The following is a 24,575-nucleotide window of genomic DNA, read 5'->3' as shown; positions in this document are numbered from 1 at the left end:
TGGGAATTTGAAAGCTTATTTTTTGGCTGGTCTCACTAGTTAAGTGACACCCTTTACACTACCCTTGTAGCATATGATTTAAACATATGCTTTGGCAAAATCCATGCTTTAGCAAAATACAAACTGCTATATGTCAAGACCTTATGGATTATCTTTAATGTTTAGTGAACCCTCAAATGCACTGATTTGACCGACCATACTTGCATACATTGTACTTTACCCACTATGAAAAGGGTAGGAAATATCAATGAAAAACTTAATAAATCCTCAATGAAATACTAAGAAGCCAAATACAGCAAAATACAAAAAGAATTATACATCATGACAAAGTGAGATTTGTCCTAGGAATGCAAGGTTGGTTTCACATCTGAAGTTCAATTAACATTATAATCCATATCAATAGAATAAAAACCAAAAATGACATGATCATATTAATAGCCACAGAGATAGCATTTGACAAAATCCAACACCCTTTCATAATTTCAAAAAAACAATGAACTAGAAATAGATCCTCAGGGTCTTCCACCTAATAAAGGACATCTGTGAAAAACCCGTCATATTTAATGGTGAAAGACTGAATGTTTGCTCACTAAGAACACAAGCAAGGTAAAGATATCTACTCTTACCATTTCCAATCAACATTTCACTAAAGGCTTAAGCTGAGGCAGTTAGGCAAGAAAAAGAAATAAAAGATATCCAGATTGGAAAGGAAGAAGTAACTCCATGCAGAAAATCCTAGGAATCCACTAAAAACTATGAGAAATAATGAGCAATTTCAGCAAGGTTGCAGGATAGAATCTCAATATTCAACAGTTAATTGTATTTTTAAACATTAGCATTGAATAAACTAAAATGAAGTTAAGAAAATGATTCTATTAATGAGGACATATATCCCTAAATATTTGACAGACCTACTTCACCGGATATTTTACTTGACTATATAGCACACTCTCTACTCAATCAGCTTGTGTTCACAGATCGTGAAATCATGTGACATGTATTCTCATGAACCCTTGTATATATATAATTAAATTTGACTTTCTCCTGGTTAAAAAAAAAATCTATTTACAGTAGAATCAAAAAGAATAAAATACTTAGGAATAAATTTAATAAAGCTATAAAACATTAAAGAAAATAAATTAAAGAAGACTTTAATAGCACTGGGTGTTCATTCTGGCTCTTCTTGCTCCAACACTGCTCTCCTCTGAGATGAAAGTGCTGTTTCTGGGAATGGGGAGAATGCACACTTAGAAGGACCAGAATTAGCTCAGACCTGATCCTTAGGACTTCTGCTCCCACACCTTGGGACCTGATCCTGCCCCCCAACAGGGTGGTGACACCCACTGAGCATAGGAGAGCCCTTGTGCATACCTGCTCTGGCTCTAGCCCTTCCATCTCCAGCCCCACCTCCCCAAAAGATGATAGCTACCAGCACATCCTGGGGAAGACATGACCAGTGCTCACTTTAGATCCAACTCTCCCACCAAAACCACTGGGCATACACAGACTGAATAGGGATGCAAAGAAGACAATCCTTCAAGACTGGGTAGGTAACTGTTTCACCTAATTTTACAGAGACAGAGAAATTTAAGCAAAATTAGAAGGCAGGGGAATTTGTTCCAAATAAAAGAACAGGGGAAAAACCCTGAAAAAACAACTAATGAAACAGAGAAATAATTTACCAGATAAAGAGTTCAAAGCACTAGTAAGAAGAGTTCTAACTAAACTAAGGAAAAATAATAGATGAACACAGTAAGAATTTTAACAAGGAACTAGACTATATAAGAAGAACCAGTCGGAGCTGAAGAATATAACTGAAATGAAATATACAATAGCATAAATTAACAACAGACTAGGTGATACAGAAGAGTGCATACATGATCTGGAAGACAGAATAATGGTATTCACCCAATCATAACAGTAAAAAGAAAAAATTTAAAAAATGAGAACAGTTAAAGGACATCTGGGATAACATCAAGGATACTAACATTTGCATTGTAGGGGGTCCCAGAAAGAGAAGAGAGAGAGAAAAGAATTGAAAATGTACTTGATGAAGTTACGGCTGAAAGCTTCCTGAGCCCAAAACAGGTATTTGGGTACAGGAAGCACAGGGAGTTCCAAACAAAATGCACCCATAAAGGTCCATGCCAAGACATATCCTAATTAAAATGGTTGAAGTTAAGAAGATTTTTAAAGCACAAGAGAAAAAGAGTAACATGAAAGGAAACCCCCATAAAGCTATCAGCCAATTTTTCTGCAGAAACTTTGGAGGCCAGAAGGGAGTGGAACAATATATTTAAAGTGCTGAAATGGAAAAACTTATGACTGAGAATACTGTACCCAGCAGGTGTCTCATTCAGAATTGAAGGCAAGACCAAGATCTTGGACAAAAACTAAAAGACTTCATCAATACTAAACCAACCCTAAAAGAAATGTTAAAGTGTCTTCTCTAAGTGGGAAAGAAAAAGCCTCAACAAGAAGTAAGAAGTTATAGGAAAGGGAAAGTCCCACTAGTAAAGGCAATTATGTAATAGAGGCTCTGAATCAACCGCTTAAATAAGCTAGACAAAAATTAAAAAACAGTTGTAAAAACTGTAACTACAATGAATGTTAAAAGATAAACATGTAGATCTTTTACAATGTATTGGAACTTAAATGAATATTATTTTAAAACGTCCATATGGTTTAACATATATGGACCCTATTGGTAACCACAAATCAAAAACTACAACAGATACACAAAAACTGGAGAGAAAAGAACACAAGTATACCACCAAAAAAATCATCAAACCACAAGAGAAGAAACTAAGAGAAGAAAAGAACAGAGGACTACAAAAACAACAGAAAAACAAGTAACAAAATGGCAGTAAGTACCTACCTTCTAATAACCACTTTAATTTTTTTTTTTGGCTTTTTTTTTTAGGTCCACACCTATGGCATATGGAGGTTCTCAGGCTAGGGGTCCAATCGGAGCTGTAGCTGCCAGCCACAGCCATGGCAACATCAGATCCAAGCCATGTCTATGACCTACGCCACAGCTCATGGCAATGCCAGATCCTTAACCCACTGACTGGTTCCTAGTTGGACTTGTTTCTGCTGCACCAGGATGGGAACTCCCACTTTAAATATCAATGGACTAAATCCTTCATTTAGAAGACACAGAGTGGCTGCTTGGATGAAATAAGCAACACCCATCCATATGCTACTTATAAGAGATCCACTTCAGAGCTAAATGTACCCACAGACTAAAAGTGAGAGGATGGAAAAAGGTATTTCATGCATGGAAATGACAAGAAATCTGGGATAATACTTATGTTTAACTTAGTAGACTTTAAACAAAGTCTATGACAAAAGACAAGGGCATTATATAATGATAAAGGGATTAATACAAGAGGAGGATCTAACATTTGTCAACATAGATGCACCTAATATGGGAGCACCTAAGTATATAAAGCAAATATTAAGAGTCATAAATGGAGAAATTGACAATAATACAATAATAATCAGGGACTTTAATACCCTAAATGTAAGGGACCCAAAATAGCCAAAATAATCTTTAAAAAAAAGTGATCAAAGTTGGAGGGCTCATAATTCCCCCATTTCAAAATTCATTACAAAGCTATATTGACTAAGTCAGTGTTGTACTGGCATAAAAATAGACATATAGACCACTGGAGTAGAATCGAGAGTCTAGAAATAAAACTGAAGTTTACTGTCAATTGATTTTCAATAGAAGTGCCAAGATAATTCAGTGGGGAAATCTTTTCAACAAGCGGTGCTAGGGCAATGGCATAGCCCCATACAAAAGAATAAAGTTGGACCCCTTTCTTATGGCATACATAAGCACTAACTCCAAATGAATCAGAGACCTAAATATGTGAGCTAAAACTCTAAAACTCTTAGAAGAAAAATAGGATTAAATCTTCATCTTCTTGCATTAGCCAAATCCTTCTTAGAAATGACACTAAAAGCACAAGAGTTGTGGTTTTTTTGTTTGTTTGTTTTCTTAAGACAAATTAGACTTCACCTAAGTAAAAAACTTTTGGCAATTCAGAGGACACAAATAGAAAATGAAAAAAATAACCCACAGAATGAGAGAAAATACTTGGAAATCACATATCTGATAAGGGACTTCTATCAAAGTATATAAAGAATTCTTATCATTCAACAATAAAAAGAAATAACCCCATTATAAAAATGGGCAAAGAATCTGAAGAGATATTTTACAGAAGATATGCAAATGAATAATAAGCAGCTGAAAGTTACCTATCATTAGCCACTAGGGAAATGCAGATCATAATTATGAGATACCACTTTACACCCCTAGAATGACTATAATTTTTAAAAAATACGGATAATAGCTAGCAGTGGTGGTGATGGGGACAAGTTGGAATCCTCATTAGTTGCTGGTAGAAATGGTGCAACTGCTTTAGAAAACAGTTTAACAGTTTTTCAAAATGTTAAACATTAATGTGCCATATAACCCAGAAATTCCACTCCTGGGTGTGTATTCAAGAGTTATGAAAATATATATCCACACAGAAACTTATTTACAAATTTTCATAGTAGCATTATTCATAATGACCCCAAAGTGGAAACATCTACATGTTCATTAACTGATAAATGAATGAATTAAATGTGGTTATGTCCATACAGTGAAATATTCAGTAATGAAAAGGAATGAAGTACTAATAAATGCTACAACATGGATTAACTTGAAAACATTATGCTAAGTGCTAAATGCTAGTCACAAAATACCAAATATTGTATGAGTCCATTTAAATGTGGTGTCCGAAAATAGCACTTTGTAGAGACAAAAGTAGATTAGGGTTTGGGAAGAGGTAGACTGGCTCATCTGCATGTTCAGAAAGTTGCTAGGCAGCTGAAGATGCTAACTCACTTTTGGATAAAAATTCAGGATTTGGGGGCAGTAGAAATATTTTTAGGAAAAAGCTAGGTTAATAGGCATTACACCCTTCTGCTGCAACCAGTATGACACTATTTAGGCAATCATTTAACGCCATTGCCAGCGTTCCTACCAGCAGGCAGTGTCCAGCTGGAGGGTTTGAGCTAGGTTTTAGCCCAGCGGTCCTGGGGTTTAGCGAAGAGTCTTGGATAAAATACTAAGATAATGTACTAGAAAATGAGAAACCTGCAACCGTTGCCATAGCGTTTCAGTGCCTACTATGTCCCAAGTACCAAGCCACACTACCGGAATTCATTTAAATCCTCACACAGCATAAGAGGCCAAGATTGGATTAAGATGGCAGAATGGAAGGACTAGACCTCACCTCTCATAAAAACAACAAAATTACAACCAAATGCTGAGCAGTCTTCAACTAATTGGACTAGAAACTTTCGAAAAGATATCCTACTCCAGATGAAAAATAGTAGGCCACATCAAGATGGTAGGAGGGGCGATTAGGTGATATAAGCAACCCCATACCTACCAGGTGGGAAGCCCACAGACTGGAAAGTAGCCATATCATAGAGACTCACCTACAGGAGTGAGAGTTCTGAGCCCCACGTCAGGCTCCCATGCCTGGGGATCTGGCATTGGGAAAAACATTCCCTGGAGCATCTGGCTTTGAAGGCCAGTGGGGCTTCTGTGCAGGAGCTCCACGGGACTGGGGGAAATGGAGACCCCATTCTTGAAAGGTGCACTGGGTCCCAGGGCAAAGCAGAGGCTCCATAGGAATCTGGGTCAGACCTGACCGCATTTCTTGGAGGATCTCCTGGGAAAATTGGGTGACTGTGGCTTGTGGGGGAAGGACATTGGAGGCAAAGTTCTTGGGAATATTCATCAGCATGATCCTCTAGGTGGCCATTTTTTGAGAATCCGGCCCCACCTATCAGCACTGAGAAGCCCCAGGCCAAACAATGATCCGGTGGGATCACAGCCCCACCCAACAGTAAACAGGCTGCCTAAAGACCACCCCCGCCCAAAGCACATAGCCACCTCTAATCTCACCCAAAGACAAAGCCCCACACACCAGAGGGATAGTTATCAGCCCTACATACCAGTGGGCAGGCACCAGCCCCTCCCATCAGGAAGCCCACAGCAAGCCTCCCTACCAACTTCAGCTACAAGGTGGGCAGACATCAGAAGCAAGAAAGGCTACAACTCAATTGTTTGCAAAAAGGACACCACATCATAAACCCATAAAAATGAAAAGGCAGAGAACTATAACACAGATAAGGAAGCAAGAAACCTCCCCCAGAAAAACAGCCAAGTGATCTGGAAATTATCAGCCTCCAGGAAAAAGGCATTTGGCTGATGATGCTGAAGATGATGCAGTACATTGGAAATAAACTGGAGGCAAAGACTGAGCAAAGAAATACAAACACTGAGCAAAGAAATACAAGATTTAAAACTTAAGCAAGCAGGAGTTCCCGTCGTGGCGTAATGGTTAACGAATCCGACTAGGAACCATGAGGTTGCGGGTTCGGTCCCTGCCCTTGCTCAGTGGGTTAACAATCCGGCGTTGCCGTGAGCTGTGGTGTGGGTTGCAGACGCGGCTCGGATCCCGCGTTGCTGTGGCTCTGGTGTAGGCCGGTGGCTACAGCTCTGATTAGACCCCTAGCCTGGGAACCTCCATATGCTGCGGGAGTGGCCCAAGAAATAGCAAAAAACAAAACAAAACTTAAGCAAGCAGAGATTCAAAATACAATAATTGAAATAACAAATTCATTAGAAACAACCAAGAACAGAATACAGGAGGCAGAAGAATGAATAAGCGAAGTGGAGGACAGACTAGTGGGAGGAGGTAGACTAATTAAAAACTAATTACTAAGTCCAGCCCACACTCAAGGAGAGGAAATTAGGCTGTACTTCTTTTTTTCTTTTTCATCCACACTCATGGCATATGCCATGGCATATGGAAGTTCTTGGGCCAGGAATTGAATCCAAGCCACACTGCAACCCACAGCATAGCCACAGCAATGTCAGATTCTTAACCCAATGCATCAGGCCAGGGATTGAACCTGCACTGCTACAGAGACAACACTAGATCCTTAACCTCCTGTGCCACAGTGGGAACTCCAGGCTCTACTTCTTGAAGGGAGGACTGTCAAAAACTTGTGGACATGTTTTAAAACAACCGCACCCAGGCTCCACTCCATATCAGAATTCAGAGATTGTTCAACTTAAGCACAAGAGGATTAAAATAAGACGTCAAGTAGATTTGACTAAGATATTATTTCTAAAACAGGTGTAAGATGACTCTAAATGGTGGGAAAAATAAATCAGAGGCTAGGGACTTTGAGCCTCAAAGAATATCAAGGTAGTATATGCCTTGGGTTTTATTTTTGCTTCATATATTACAGAATGATGGTAAAGAATTCAGAAATGCCAGTGGACACAGACAAATGTGTGTCTTAAAGTCTGAAGAAAAGCCTTCTCTCTCTCATGCAGCAATGAGAAAGGGGAAGCCTCACAAGATAGAAAACTTTTAGAAAATAAATGCTCTACTTCAGCCAAATATCACAGACTACACTGTGGCCACACCCTACAAGCAAAGGCTGAGTGAGGAGCCTCTACTACTCATGAGGTGCCCAAACACCCCTGCCAGGGTAGTGTCAGAGAGGGCCAAGTGGAGAGCCCGGACTTTTATCTCCATCATCAGTAACAAGGATTCTTCAGCTCTTCCCCCCATCCCACTCACTGACAGTGGATACTTCACCACAGCCTAGCAATAATGAGATCTTCTTTACCACAGTGACATTATAGACCATGTGAGGAACCAGAATGTCGCCATCCGGCAGCGATGAGGGACAATCCCCTCCTATCCGGTGCCAAAACAGAACAAGGGGGGAGGGGTGTGAAACTGGACTTCCACCACCGCCTGGAAGTAACAGCATAGAATCACTTCTCCCCTGCTGGAATGATATCAGAGAATATGAGTTGAACCAAAGGTTTAAAGAAGATATAGAGTCATTTTAACATAATAAGAAAAATTCCAGTTTTCATTTGAAAACCACTTATGGAAAGAATTAGGTAAATCTCAAACTGATTGAAAACCAACAACCAATATTACCAAAAGTGAGATGTCAGAAGTCTTAGAATGATCTGACAGAGATTTTAAGGCAGCAGCAATAATAAACATATTTCAACAAGCAATTATAAACACACTTGAAACAAATGGAAAGTCTCAATGAAGACACTGATAATCTCAACAATGATGTAGAAGATGAAAGAAAAACCTAAGTAAAAATATAATAAATGGGTTCAAAAGCATAATGTAGGGAGAAGAGGAAAGAATAAGCGAATCTGAAGGTAGAATAATAGAAATTATCCAGTCTGAACAAGAGAGAGAAAATAGACTGGGAAAAAACAAAACAAAAAAAACAAACAAACCCAAAACATTAGGGGTTTGTGAGATCATCACAAGACACAACATTCAAGTCAGAGTTTTAGAGAAGAGGAGAAAGCAATATTGAAAAAGTATTTTAAAAAAACTGCTGAAAAGTACCCACACTTAGCAAGTGACATAATTTAAGATTCTAAGTGAGTCTTAAATACAATAAAGCTAAAGGAAACTTTGCCAATACTTATCACAGTTAAACTAAAGACAAAGTCTTGAACTGACATCTTACACATAAGAGGAAAACAATTCAAATTACAACAAATTTCTCATAAGAAACCATGTAGGCCAGGAAAAAGTAACATAATGTTTCTCAAGTGCTAACAAAAAAGGAACTGTCAACCCAGAATCCTATATCTAGTGAAAATGTCCTTCAGAAATGAAGGGAAATGAAAACATTTTCAGATGAAAGACAACTTAATAGTGTTTTTGTTTTTGTTTTTGTCTTTTGTCTTTTTGTTGTTGTTGTTGCTATTTCTTGGGCCGCTCCCGCAGCATATGGAGGTTCCCAGGCTAGGGGTTGAATTGGAGCTGTAGCCACCGGCCTACACCAGAGCCACAGCAACGCGGGATCCGAGCCGAGTCTGCAACCTACACCACAGCTCATGGCAATGCTGGATCGTTAACCCACTGAGCAAGGACAGGGACCGAACCCGCAACCTCATGGTTCCTAGTCGAATTCGTTAACCACTGCACCACGACGGGAACTCCTTAATAGTGTTTTTAACCAGCAGACTTATCCTAAAATAATTGCTAGAGGAAATTCTCTAATCAAGAAGAAAACAGTAAAAGATGGGCCTTGGAATATCAGGAAGGAAGAAAAAAACATGGAATGCAAAAATATGACTAAATAAAACAGGCCTTTCTTTTGCTCTTGAGTTTTCTAAATTATGTTTGACAGTTGAAACAAAAAAATGTAACACTGTTTGATGCTATAATTTTTCTTCTATATACGTATATAAATGTATGAGGAAATATTTAAGACAATTTTGTTATACATGGGGAAAGGCAAAGAGAGGTATGGTTTCCATACTTTACTTGAACTGATTATTCCAGTAAACTGATAAATGATGGATATATAATACCTAGATCCAACTGCTTAAAATCTATACGAAAATGTACACTTAAAAACACAGCAGATAAGTCAATATGGAATTCTCAAAATGCTCAAGTAGGAAGGCAGGGAAATGGAGACAGTTTGGGGGAGAGGTGGTGCTGGGAACTAGAACAAACGAAGTTTAAAATGACAGACTAATATCTAAACATATAAGTTGTCTGAATACAGTAATTAAAAGACAGAAATTGGAATTCCCTTGTGGCACAGTGGGTTATGGATCTAGAGTGGTCCCTGAAGTGGCTTGGGTTGCTACTGTGGTGTGGTTCGATCCCTGTCCTGGGAACTTTGTGGGCAGGATTGGCAGAAGTGATTAAAAAACACATCCCAACTCTATATTGTCTACAAGCAGCTACCTTCAAATATCATATAGGAAAGTAAAAGGAAAAAAGATAGAAAAAGTTATATTATGCAAACATTAAACAAAATAAAGCAGTAAAGGCAATATTAAAATAGACTTCAGAGCAAAGAAAATTACTACACTTCTGCAAGACCTTAACTTTTAGGGGAACCTGAGTAAAAGGTACATGGGATATCTCTGTATTATTTCTACAACTGCACATAAATCTACAATTATTTAGAGATAAGTTCAATTTTCAAAAATTTCACTGGGCTCATTTTTCATCTTACTGCAGACAACAGTTTTACCAGTTGTTTGCCATCACATAATATATATAGGTCACCATTTTTAAAGACTTCAATATAATTTCGTAGTTGACTTGGTATCCCAGATTCCCACTACTACCAGTCTCAAATATCTATCTAGCCCTTCTTTTGCAGGGAAAAGAGAAAGGTCATTATTCATGATATGTGAAGAAAGACTGTGTTGCTAGCAGAATGAAAACAGAAGAAAAAGAATCAAATCCCTAGTTTTAGTCCCTGAGGCCTGGGCTACTTTTGTCTCTGGGAATTACCTCAGTAGCCATTTTTTTTTAAGCACAACTTTGTTTTTTTTTTTTCCTTTCTCTCTTTTTTTGGCTGTACCTGTAGCATACAGAAGTTCCCAGGCCAGTGTTCAATCCTATGTCACAACAGTGACTCAAGCCACTGCAGTGACACTGCCAGATCTTTAACCTACTGCACCACAAGGGAAATCCCATTTTTTTATTAAAGTGCATAATTGTATATATACTGCTTAGTGAACTTTTAAATTTATAACATTTTTAGAGCAGTGTTATGTTTACAGAAAAATTGAAAGTACAGAGAGTTCTCATGTTCCCCCTGTCCCCCCAACTTAGTTTCTCTATTATTAACATCCTCCATTAGTGTGGCACATTTGTTGTAATTGATAAGCTAATAGTGTTATAGTATTACTTAAGTCTGTAGTTTATATTAGGGTTCAATTTTTGTCTTTGACATTTTGTCAGTTATGTAATGCCATGTATGCACCATTATAGATTCATACTGTATAGTTTCACTGTCCAAAATAGCTCCTGTGCTCCATCTATTTCTGATCTTTTTACTGTCTTCACAGTTTTACCTTTTCAAGAATATCAAATAGTTGAATCCATATAGTATATATGCTTTTCAGATTGACTTTTCACTTAGCAATATACATTTAAATTTATTCTGTGTCTTTTTGTGTCATAATCACTCATTTCTTTTTATTGCTGAATAATCCATTGTATTGATATACCACAATTTTTTTATCCATTTACCTATCGAAGGCCATTTTGATTGCTTCCAAGTTTTGACAATTATGGATAAAGCTACTATAAATATTTGTGTGCAGGTTTTTATTCAAGCACTTGGATAAATACCAAAGAGTATAATTGATGGATCATGTGGTAAGAGTATGTTTAGTTTTGTAAGAAACTGCCAACTCCCTTCAAAAGTGGCTGTACCATGTTGCATTCCCACTAGCAGTGAATGAGAATTCCTGTTGCTCTACATTCTCACCATCATTTGGTATTATCAGTGTTTTGACTTTTAGACATTCTAACAGATGTGTAGTGGTATCTTATTGTTTCATTTTGTAATTTTCTGATGACATATGATATTGAGTGTCTTTCCATATGCTTATTTGCCATCTGTATTTTTTTGGGGGGGTGATATTTAGCCCAGTTTTAATTCCGTTCCCCTCATTGCTGAGTTTTAGAAAAAGTATTTATTTACTTATTTATTTATTTGACTGTGCCTGCAGCACATGAAAGTTCCTGGGCTGGGGATGGAACCTGCACCACAGCAGTGACAATGCTGGGTCTTTAACCTGCTAAGCCACCAGGGTTTCCTCTTATTGCTGAGTTTTAAGAGCTTTATATATAGTATGGATACCAGTTCATTACTAGATATGTGTTTTGCAAAGATTTTCTTCCAGCCTGTGGATTATCTTTCACTGTCTTTCACAAAGTAGAAGTTTTTAAATTGTAATCAAGCCTAACTTATCAATTCTTTCTTTCATGGATTGCACTTTGGGTATTGTATCTAAAAAGTCATTACCAGAAGTTCCCTTGTGGTGCAGCAGGTTAAGGATACAGTATTGCTGCAGCTGTGGTGCAGGTTACAAATGTGGTACGAGTTTGATCCCTGGCCTGGGAACTTCCACATGCTGTGAGTGTAGCGAAAAAAAAAAAAAACAAAAAGTCATTGTCAAACTCAAGGTCACCTAGCCTTTCTTGTATGTTATCTTCTAGGAATTTTACTATTTTGCATTTTATATTTATGACTATGATACATTTTGAGTTAATTTTTGTTTAGGGTGTAAGAGCTATGTCTAAATTTATTTATTTATTTTTGCATATGGATGTACAGTTGTTCCAGCCCATTTGTTGAAAAGACTATCTTTGCTCCATTGTATTGCATTTGATCCTTAAAGATTATTTGACTATATTTGTGTAGTTATATTTCTGGGCTCTCTGTTCTGTTCCTTGATCTTGTCAATAGGCTTTTAATAATTTCCCTTATTTGCTTATGCTGATTCGAGTTGAATTTTTATCAGTTGCTGCTGAAATATCACTGATTAATTCAAGCACTTGATACATGCCAAGCACTGTGCTAATCTCTTTACATAAATTTAAGCACAACAGTCTTTTGAAATAAATGAGGAAACTTAGGATTTGCAAGTTTAAGTAATATGTTCAAAATCATACCTCTTATAAGTGATCCAGGTTTGTCTGCCTGTCTATACTGTATTACCTGTCAAAGATGACCTATTACTCCTTACCTGGACTGTTACAGTTGTTCTAATACCCCCTCTTCTGCTAATTACTGCCTTTAATTACACCATAGTTGCCTTCTAAATTAAATACTGAGTCCTTAGCCAGCATTTAAAGCCTATCCTACTTCTCCAGCTTTTTTTTACCCAATACTCTCTTACATGCTCAGTGGGATTACTTTATGATTTTATATTATACCCTCTGCTTTACTGTATCATATGTGGCCTAACCTGTTCCTATACTTGCTGCATCTCTAAGTATTAAAATTCCTTTTGACAAAGTTCATCTCAGATGTTATCTTTTCCCTTGACCCTTCTCAGTTTTGTACCCCAGTTTCACCCTAAACCTGGATCTGAGAGCTTTCTCCTTAAAATACCCAAAGCATTTCACTTAAACCTCATAAGGTACATCTTATGTCTTGTGTTTTTTTAAGATGAATTTGACTTACTGTTATTACTAGACTGTCACCTCCTTGACAGCTTGTATAGCATGTAGAATATGGCATTCATTTAAACATTTTATTGGGTATATAATATCTATGCCAAAAGCTTAACTAAATGCTGGAGTGGTAAAGATAGAAGACATGGCCACTACATTAAAAAAAAAATACGTAGAATAGTAGAAGCCAGAATGCAGTTACTTTTCTGTAATTTAAGCTGTAATATGAAAGTAAACTTCTGATACTGTGGGACAGAGTGTAGAGTACAGTTTGAGTTTGGGAAAGAGAGGAGACTTATCAGAGAACAACAAATAAGACTTAGGCTCTTGAACTAACAACATATGAAATACGGAAAGGCCTAAGAAATCATAACACATTTGGAGTGCAAGTAGTTCAGATTAGCTATACTGTGGTTTTTGAATTAAAGAATGGCAAAGGATGAAGCCAAAGAATCAAGGAAGGGCTATATCTTAAAGAAATTTCTGAGTCTTACAAAAGAGTTAGCGTTCTTCTCCTGAAGGACATGAAAGTTTTTAAAAGGTTTCAAAGAAGGAAATATCATGGTCTCACTCATGCTTAGGTGGATCACACTGACAGTTATCTGCATAATAGATTGGCACTGTTTGAGGCTAATCACAGGGAGGAAGGAAGACCAGCTAGCAGAATGTTACAGAAGCTGTATAGTATTAAGAGCCGAGTAGGCCAAGGAGGAAAGAGGACTTATCTGAGAGATGTTTAGGAGACAAAATTTATAATACTTGGTGATGGGGTAAAGTAATTTTTTAAGTTGTCAAGTTCTCTACACCTGGGGATTTTTCTAAATAGTATCTTTGTCTTGCTAATTTAAAGAGATACTCCTTCCTGTTCTCCTGTATAAATGACTGGGATCCATCTCCCTCCTCATCACCAATAGCGTCTACTGCCAAAGGAACTCTCTAAGGAGGTTCTGCCGTATTATCAGAACCTCTGATTTTACTAGAAGATAAAATAGCACCTGCTTACATACACTGCCAAACCTGGGAGAGATATACTCCTAAGATGAAAGTTAGAACTTATGTTTTCTTAGAAGTAATGTTAAAAGATAAGTATTTAGATACATCATGTGTTAAATGGCCATTTTGTGGTCTATTCGAGGAGCATAAAGCTTCTTCTGGCACTTCAATGACAAGTTTTAAACATCCTTCTCTTTAAAAAACTTGAAAATTAAGTTGCGGACTTCTTATATGCACTGCTATACCAAAGAGTGGGAAACAGTTCCCCTCAACAAGAAGGAATATTTTATTGCTGACATCCTTTAGAATTGCTATCACATGATGATAATGGTAATAAAAAGTAGACCTATTTTTAGTCTGTTTTATTTATTATCTTTAAATCTCTCGCAGCGAATGTACCCATATTTCCTGTTCCTAGAGCTGATGTTTTTCTCCCCTCTGCCCTACTACTTGGTACACTACTGCTTATGTATGAAATATAAGTTGGGAAATAGAAATTAGAGATACATTGTGCAACAAGGAAAAGTTCTGAGAAAAGGAAGGCTGGATGTGAATTTATGCTCTCCATTTTACCAACAAAATGATTTGGTCTAGTAACAACTTTTCTGAGCCTCAGTTTTCCCATCATTAAAATAGGGCTAAAATATCTATTTTGTTATAGATTAAATAATGTAATGTATTTAAATAGCTGGCATTTAGCAAGTTCTCAACAAATATTAATTCTCCCTTGTGGTAAACATTTTCATATTTTCTGGCTGCCTAGAATGTTTTGAATATATTTGCTATGTTTAGGGAATTTCTGATCTTAATGTAAGTGCTGTTTCTCCAAGGTAAGCTCTGAAAATGAAATCTTCAGAATCTTCAGCAAGGTTACAGACGTATGACCTAGGCTTTAATATTTAGCACACCTGCATAAGACTTTGATTTGGAAGCTTGTAGCTTGTGGAGGAAAAAATTTTGCTTGGAAACCAATTTGTGGCTAGAGACATCTGACATCGGTGTTTGAAAGGTCAAATTCCTAGGGCAGAGGTGGCTTTGGTGGAAGTGGGAGTGAAAGCAGTTGCTTTTAGTGTTTGTTGGGACAGAAGTAAGTAGTGATCTGACTTCCTCATTGGACCAATTCTCCTCGGTAGTTGTAAGCATTATTCCTGGAAGCTGAGTTCCATTCCTGTTCCTCTAGCCTTGCAACAATTTTCTGAGTTCTCCCACCTCCTTTTAAACTTCTCTAAGTCATTCAGTCAGAATCAGCTCATGTTACTTGCTTCTATGTGCCCTGATTGATAGACATTTCTTCATTGTTACCTTTGAGTAGCAGGCTAGAAGTATGTCAAGTTAGAGGCAGTAATACTGTAATTTATAATCACCTTAAATTAAAGTCCATGATTCTGGAAAATAAATTCTAGGAAAGTTTAGTGAACTAAATTGAGTAGAGATTGAGGAATATAGCTTTGGAGGAAATTTTGCATAATATTAGAATAGTTTTGTCAAATTTCTTTCTCTATAGCTCTTAGAAATGGTTAAGAAAACAGACTTTCATATTCCTGCAAAGAAATGATTTTAGAACCAGTTTATTTAAAAAATTTAATCCCTGGATATCAATTCTGCAGAGCAATCCCAAGTGAGTTTATCAACTCAAGTCAAAGCCAGAATCAAAATAAATCAGGCATTATATGGCATATTAAATTTCTGGAGCTCAACTCAGTTCCCTTAATCTCTTAGCAGCAGTAACAGAGTGGCAGCTCTCACTCATCGCAGTGGGGAAATAACAAAGCAAGAGTAAAATTGCTGTTGCAAAATGAAGCACATCACCACATTTCCATCTAACGCATTATGGTTCATGAATCTCCCAGGAGCCAGAAAAACACAGTGAAGTCTTTAAAAGTGAATCCAGATGTCAGCCATCACCATAGCAGTGCTTTAATTATCAAAAAACAAAGAAATAACTCCTTAGGTACATTCTAAGCAGGTGTTCCTTCACAGAAAACAGAATAGCTGAAGAAACAGCTGTGGCATTATATCTGCTTCAAGAGGGAAGAAAACTGCAACCTAAATAACAAGAGACTAATCAGAGGGAGCATAGATAAATCACAATTATTAGAATTTTGCAAGTAATGACTAATTAATATTAATTACTCCATTTTACAGATGGGAAAACTGAGTGCCTTATATGACGGCCATTAATAATTCAAAGTGTCAGTCTTTGACAAGTTCACTACATAATGAATTTATTTTGCAAGATATTTTAAGTATCATATAGTATGCGGTAGTTTCCCAGAAAACATTTATATATTTTATACAAATAATTTATTTTAATTTTAGGAAAATTATGAAATAAAGGTGAATGAAAAGGAAAACTTTAAACCATCTCTAATGGGATTTTAAAACTTGGCCCATGATTGGGTTTCAGGAGATCTGTGAACCTATGAAACTAAGCAAAAAACCAACAGTGTGCATTTTTCTCATTCTGTGTCCCTTTTGCTCAGGGTGTTCCAGTCATACTGGTCTTTGATTTCCAAGAATAACCCAACTCTTTGTACCTTTAGGGTTTTCGCTATACACTGTTGATTCACTCTTTCTTCCACTCTTTTTTTAGCTGGCTTTTTATTTTTTCAGATCTCAATTTATACCTCTCCAAAGAAGTATTCCCTGACTTTTCTATTTAAGGTAGATTGTCCTCCTCCCATTACTCTTCTCTCAGCCTCTTGAGGAATTTAACTTGAATTGGATGTATTGATCTGAAACTCAAAAGAGAAGCAAATTAGAATCCTATTTAGGATTTAAATGTATAGAAGCATATATGATGGTCCAAGGAAACTGTATTGTATAAGTAGTGGGCCAAGATCAAAACTCTAAATGATGTATAAGAATTTTTTTTACTGGAAGGGAATTCAGTGATGATTTTTTTACTGGAAGGGGATTCAGTGAGGACGAATGATCAGAGAGATAGGAATACCTTAAGTTTACAGTGGGTTTAGTTTATAGTACAGAAAGCTCCTGAGCAATAAGACCAGTACTGAAAACTGTCAAAAGGAATTTAAAGTTGGGGCCTAGGCTTTTATTACCCTTGCAAGAGAAATTTTAGTGTAAGTGGTGGAGGTCAAAGCCAGGTTACAGTGGGTTGAAGGGTGAATTAGAGATATAGAGTAAGTTTCTTTCTTTTTGAAATTTGTTTGTACAAAAGAGAGAGGTGAAACAGTGGCTAGAGGGGAACTTAAGACCAAAGATAATTAAGACAAAAGATTGCACTAGCTTATGGGTGGAGCTAAATTATCAAATAAAGAGAGAAATAAAGTATCAAATAAAGAGACAGCACAGATAAGAAAGTCCAGTTGCTCCAGAATGCAGGAAGCAAAAGGGTAACTTGCCTTGAAGAAGTGTGAATACTTCTTCCTCTGACACTAGAGGGAAGAATGCACATGAACTAACATGTGCATTGCTGGGGAGAGAGATGAACAGGAAATTGAGAGTTTTCTGTGAAAAAGGAAATAGGGCCATCAGTTGATAATGTGAGAATAGGAGCCTTGAGAATGATAGAAGTTTATAATAGCTACTTGAGATGGTAGGTGGGGTGAGAGAGTGAGGTTTCATCAAAGGATAGTAAGAGATTTGGCAGATAGTATTAAAGTTTCGGGTGACGCCAGTATGACCTTTTGTCTACAAACTCAGGTCTGTGGAAAATACCACACTATTTTTTAAGCCAATTTTTTTTTTTTTTTTTTTTTTTTTTTTGTCTTTCGAGGGCCACACCTGCGGCATATGGAGGTTCCCAGGTTAGGGGTTTAATTGGACCTGTTGCCTCTGGCCTACACCAGAGCCACAGCAATGCTATATGCGAGCCGAGTCTGTGACCTACACCACAGCTCACGGCAATGCCGGATCCTTAACCCACTGTGCGAGGCCAGGGATCAAACCCGCAACCTTGTGGTTCCTAGTCAGATTCGTTTCTGCTCCACCACGATGGGAACTCCAAAGCCAATTTTAATTTCACTCTAAGCCTCAAGTTAATAAAGCTGGAGAGTAATTAATTCTCAATCATTATTGGGGTTCGCTAACCTTATCCTCCCAGTATTCTACAAAAGTCACTACTGCAGAGGCCCCTCCACTTGCAAACAAGTGGATTTAAGTTATTAGCTCATTATGTTTATTACTGAAATAGCCACTCTCCCTCAGCCCTTGACAAGTCATTTATATTCAATAACTCTGCAGCCTGCTTGGGGAACAGTAATCGTTTGCTGGTTAGTAGGTGCTGTGCCTCCAGTTTAGTCTCCCTGCATACCTTCTGATGTCTTTATAATGTACCAGGTGCTGATACTTTGGGATCTGGCAACCTCTGACCTTTCCCAATAAACGATGTAGTACAGTGATTATAAAATTGTGACTGGAGAGGCAGATAAAAAGCAAAATTTAAATAAAGCATTACAAGCTAGATGAAGGGTAGTGATGGAGTATACAATTACCTCATCATTTACTAAGAGATTAGCTACAACCTGGGTGGGAAATTCAGAAGCCTATTTTCCAAAATTGGGTGATTGAATTTTGAAAATGTTTACAGTAAAAGTTTAAAAAATGTAAAAATTGAAATGTGCCTACAAACATATGGTATTCTGGGAAACTGAAGTATCAGTGTGAGTATAGGTAAGGTTTTAGCAAGCAGAACTCAACTGTGATGAATTCAAGATGGCACCAAATTCTTTGACAGTCCTCTTATTGAGAGATGAGTTCTAATTCCTCAATTCTCGGGTCTAGACTGGATGTAGTGACTTACTTGATCAATGGAATACAGTGGAAATGACATTCTGGAACTTTTGAGGCTAAGTTGTAAAAAGCCTAGAGGCTTCTGTCTTGAAACACTCTCTTTTGGAGCCTGAGCAGCCATTTAAGAAGTCCAGTTACTCTGAGGAGAGTACACTCGGACAGGGGCCCACCTAAGCCCAGGCTTCTGTATGTCCACTTTAAGACACAGATGAATGGGTTATGCTGTTTTTGACCCTCCAGCCCAGCACAGCCATCAGCTGAATAACACCAAATGTCTGTCTAGTCAAAGCCATCTGGAGCAGAAGAATCTCCTAACCAGTCCTTTAATTTAAAACTTATGAAACTCATCAGATATAATTAAATTATAAATTGATTTAAGTCTCTAAATTTTGGGGGCATTTTTATACGGCCACAGATAAGCTGAACATTAACAGAGCAAGCAGAAGTCCCAATAAGGACTCCATGAATTAACTTAAAACTTTGGTAGAATGATCCTGGAATTGATATCTAGTCTTGACTGCAGTCTCAAATCTCTAAGCAAGAATACACATAGCAGTTTGAACTCTGATCTAGTTAGCCTGTGATTGTAAATAAACACTCTATAGTTAGTTAGGTAAGTCAATTTGGTTTTTTTTTTTAATTTTTTTATTGTTATTTCCCCAAAACAATTTTTTTTCTACTGCTCAGCAAGGTGACCCAGTTACACATACATGTATACATTCTTTTTTCTTACATTATCATGCTCCATCATAACTGACTAGACATAGTTCCCAGTGCTACACAACAGGATCTCATTGCTAATCCATTCCAAAGGCAATAGTTTGCATCTATTAACCCCAAGCTCCCAATCCATCCCACTCCCCCCCTCCCCACCCCAGGCAACCACAGGTCTATTCTCCAAGTCCATGATTTTCTTTTCTGTGGAAAGGTTCATTTGTGCCTTATATTATATTTCAGATATAAGTGATATCATATGGTATTTGTCTTTCTCTTTCTGACTTATTTCATTCAGTATGAGAGTCTCTAGTTCCATCCATGTTGCTGCAAATGGCATTCTTTTATTTTTTATGGCAGAGTAGTATTCCATTGTGTATATATACCCCATCTTCCTAATCCAATCATCTGTTGATGGATATTTGGGTTGTTTCCATGTCTTGGCTATTGCGAATAATGCTACAATGAACATGCGGGTGCATGTGTCTTTTTCAAGGAACGTTTTGTCCGGATATATGCCCAAGATTGGGATGACTGGGGCATATGGTACTTCTATATATAGTTTTCTAAGGTACCTCCATACTGTTTACCATAGTGGTTGTACTAGCTTACATTCTCACCAACAGTGCAGGAGGGTTCCCTTTTCTCCTCACCCCCTCCAGCATCTGTTATTCGTGGACTTATTAACGATGGCCATTCTGACTGATGTGAGGTGGTATCTCATGGTAGTTTTGATTTGCATTTCTCTAATAATCAGGGATGTTGAGCATTTCTTCATGTGCTTGTTGGCCTTCTGTATATCTTCCTTGGGGAAATGTCTATTCAGATCTTTTGCCCATTTTTCAGTTGCGTTGTTGGCTTTTTTGCTGTTGAGTTGTATAAGTTGTTTGTATATTTTAGAGATTAAGCCCTTGTCAGTTGCATCATTTGAAACTCTTTTCTCCCATTCTGTAAGTTGTCTTTTTGTTTTCTTTTTGGTTTCCTTTGCTGTGCAAAAGCTAGTCAGTTTGATTAGGTCCTGTTGGTTTATTTTTGCTTTTATTTCTGTTGCTTTGGGAGACTGGCCTGAGAAAACATTTGTAAGGCTGATGTCAGGGTAAGTCAATTTGTAATGACAAAGTAAATCAAACTCATCGTAATAATAAGTTAGGAATCAGTTTTATAATTACTGCTGTTGTGTTATTTTAAGTATTTGAAAAAGTGTAGAGAATTCAATATATTAGGTTATTATTTATTTATTTTTTTATTTTTTAATTTTTTTTGTCTTTTTGTCTTTTTGTCTTTTTGTCTTTTTTTTGCTGTTGTTGTTGTTGTTGCTATTTCTTGGGCCGCTCCCGCGGCATATGGAGGTTCCCAGGCTAGGGGTCGAATCGGTGCTGTAGCCACCGGCCTGCGCCAGAGCCACAGCAACGCGGGATCCGAGCCGCGTCTGCAACCTACACCACAGCTCACGGCAACGCCGGATCGTTAACCCACTGAGCAAGGGCAGGGACCGAACCGGCAACCTCATGGTTCCTAGTCGGATTCGTTAACCACTGCGCCACGACGGGAACTCCTAGGTTATTATTTAAATCAGAAAAGATCATTTTGTTAGACCTAAGGTTTTAATTTGAAACGTATAAAAGAACAAGAATAGTGCTTGAATGTTTAAGAGCACTTTGATTTAACACATGTATGAGTTTATTTCATTAGACTTTTAATAGTTATAAATCTTAGATTTTGCTTTGTTGAATTGTTAGTCTGCCTTGTCAATTGTGTAAAGTGGTTCAGATAATCAGATATCTTAAATATGTCAATATAATTTAAAAGACTTTAATTTTTTATAAATGGAGAGTTGACTTTTTAAATAATTTTAATTTGTTGAGCTTATGAACTAATTGAACATTCATCAAAGAATAAGTGAAAGTGACTTAAAAGGATTTTTATCCCCTAGAGCATTGATTTTGCAAAAGTCTGACCACAGCAAATATTGGGGAAAATGAAGACCACTTGCTTGAGGGAATACAAAGTGATGGAATCCTTTGGAACACAGATTACCAGACCTCACAACTCAGTGATTCTACTCCTAGATATTTATCCTAGAAAGATTCTTAAATGTATACACTAAGGGATATATTTCAAGAATGTTCATAGCAGCCTTGTTCATAATAGTGAAACAAATCAAAGCAAAAATTGAAAACAACCCAATGCCTATTGACAGAATGATAGATATATAAATTGTTTATTCAATTATGAAATACTATACAGCATTGAAGAGTGAGTGAACTATAACTAGAGGGAATAACTTAGGTAAATCTCAGAACTATAATGTTGAGTAAAAAAGCAAATCAAAAAGAAACATAAAGTATGATATCATAAGTTCAAAAACATATAAAACTAAACAATGTGATTTAGGAATAGATGCATTCATTTGTAGATGAAATTATTATGGAAAGCAAGGGGATTATAAACACAAAAATAAAATAGGTAATTACTTCTGAAAGAGGTGGTAGGGAAAGAAGATATGATTAGGGAATGTCTCAAAAGGGCTTCAGAGGTAGTGTTCTTTTTCTCAAGCTTATTGGTGGCTACATGGGTCTCTTTTATTCCTTGAACCACATATATTATGTATTGTTTTATGTGTGTGTATACAAACATACATATGTGTACATTCTTTTATGACATATTTTCTAATTTTAAAAACACAATAAAATGAAATCAGGTAGCTTTATTAGATTTCTAAGTGTGTTTTAAGGCTTAAGAAAAACTAATTTTATATTTACAACTTGAATAATTTGGATGTTATTAAAAACACAATTGTTAAGTACTGCAGTCCTTTCAACCATAAAAGTCCTTTAGAACATTTCAAGACTCTACTGGCACAGTTGATAACTTCTCTGGCTGCTCTTTATTCCCTCTCCACTGGGGTTCCTAATGTAATGTCTTTTGACTTTTACAAAACATAGGAAGAGCTTAAGTATATGCAACTTTTGCTTTTAAACTAAACCAGCTATAAAACTCCCCTGTCAAAGGGAATTTAAAGCATAGTTGTCCTCTTGAAATGGAGGGAAAGAAAAATATAGGGAAATACGTAGAGGACAAGCACAAACTAACATCTCAAATTACCTTGCTATAGATATTTTATTATCCTTTTATACTTTTTATTTATACATTAAAATTTTTCAGTATTTTTACCACTCATGTGATCCCTTCCTATCAGTTTATTATAATGTCTATTTAAAAACTCCATGTCATATATATATATATTTTTTTGTTTGTTTGTTTGTTTTGTTTTGTTTTTTGTTTTTTTTTAGGGCCACACCATGGTGTATGGAAGTTCCCAGGCTAGGAGTCGAATTGGAGCTACAGCTGCAGGCCACAGCTATAGCCACAATGCTAGATCCAAGCCACATCTTCAACCTACACCACAGCTTGTGCCAATGCTGGATCCTTAACCCACTGAGCCAGGCCAGGCATTGAACCCATGTCCTCATGGATACTAGCCGAGTTTGTTTCTGCTGCACCACCATGGAAACTCCCCATATCGTATTTTAACAGCATTAGCAGCCAGAATTTTTCCTCCCTCACAAGTATGTTTTAAAAGTTTACTTTAAATTGGTCTACTCCTGAAAGACAGTCTTTTATCCTGGCATCTGAGTCAGTGAAAAACTCTTAAATCATTCCTAGTGACTTCATAATCAAATTTCCTGTGTGTATATTTGCCGGGTATTTGCTGGCTTAAAAGAAGAATCTCCCAACTAAAAACTGCCTTTCAGTTTCTGGGTTCTGTGCTCTTACCTTCAGAAATTCTTCTAGTTCTTTTCCTTCAGCAGAATTCTCTTTTCTCATGGATCTTAAGGGAATCATTAGGCAAGATACAAAATCCAGAAATGCTTTGCCTTCCTTTTCTTGCATTTGACCTTCAGTTTTCCTCTCCTGTGTATTCATTCCTTTTCTCCCTGTATCTTTTGCCATTTTTCCTTTTAGCTCCTTCCTTTTTCTGAGTGTTTAACTATTCACTCCCCAATTCCCAAAATAAACATCTGAAACTTAGTATTTGGTTGCTGATCTGCCCCATATTTCTATGGTTTGTCTCCAGTCCCTTTTTAGTTTGTTTGTTCTCATCTTGCCTCATTCCAAGCATAATTTTATGCCTTTTAACAAACACATTTTCTCTTGGTGTATTCCTTTTTAAACTTTTACTCTCCTTTTCTTGGTCATTATTTCCAACATTTTTACCTGGGACAAAAGCAGTGTATTTGATCTTTAAATTCTCATTTAGCATTTATGCTAAGAAAGAAGTAGTTATTGTCCATATTTTACAGACAGCTAGAGGAAGGATAGAAAGGAAAGTATCTTGCCTTAAACCATATGTTAAATCTGTCAGACATAGACATCAGACAATAATTGTCCCCACATTTGCCACCACCTGGTGCCCTTATCACCTGAATTTTTTTTTTTTTTTTTTTTCTTAAAAGGATCTAAGGACCATCTGCATCCATGGTGTTTTTCTGCTCCAAACCGAGGATTCACAGATTCAGGAGATGGGCCTAGGAATCTCCATTTTAACAACTCCCAAGGGCCTTCTTAGGCAAGGTAAAGTAAAAAACAAAACAAAACAAAACAAAGCTGCTACTCTAGCTCAGCTTCCTAAGATAGTGAGGGAACTAATCCTTTTTGTGCACATACTATGTGTCTGGTATTGTGCTCTAATTTTATATACACATGCTATTAGTTGATTTACTCCTATAAAAAACCTTTAGATAGGTTTTCTTATATCCACTTTATAGCAGAGAAACTGAGATTTGAGTTAGGAAACTGCTCAGGGCTCCTTAGCCAGTAATTGAAAGAGACAGTCTAGAAGAGTCCACACCTGACTTCATTACCCTAGATTTTAAGACCTGTAACATGGTACATGTTTCAGATTTAGCATAAATAGCTAGTAGATATAATAATATGTTACCATATATATGGGAATATATTAATCTCATGTTATACTGTGAATTATAAAACATATAATTGATTACTCATTCTAGTGTATCTTTTTTATTGAGACATGATTAA

The 24,575-nt window shown here is 36.9% G+C and overlaps 1 protein-coding gene across 7 annotated transcripts in view; it reads left to right on the top strand.

Annotated features, from left to right (window-relative positions):
• LOC100522040 (formiminotransferase N-terminal subdomain-containing protein-like) overlaps positions 1-24,575 on the top strand; it is a 181,709-nt gene that overhangs the window by 3,657 nt on the left and 153,477 nt on the right. For 2 of the 7 annotated variants that reach the window (XM_021075933.1, XM_021075934.1), the window contains exon 3: positions 23,990-24,107. The exons of the other annotated variants lie outside the window; for them this stretch is intronic. The gene's annotated coding sequence lies outside the window, so the exon portion shown is untranslated. The remainder of the gene's footprint in view (positions 1-23,989; positions 24,108-24,575) is intronic. 7 annotated transcript variants of the gene reach the window in all.

The sequence above is a fragment of the Sus scrofa genome, chromosome 15, assembly GCF_000003025.6.
Source record: "Sus scrofa isolate TJ Tabasco breed Duroc chromosome 15, Sscrofa11.1, whole genome shotgun sequence".
In the NCBI taxonomy this organism is placed as follows: domain Eukaryota; kingdom Metazoa; phylum Chordata; class Mammalia; order Artiodactyla; family Suidae; genus Sus; species Sus scrofa.
This window is presented reverse-complemented; position numbering and strand designations above follow the sequence as displayed.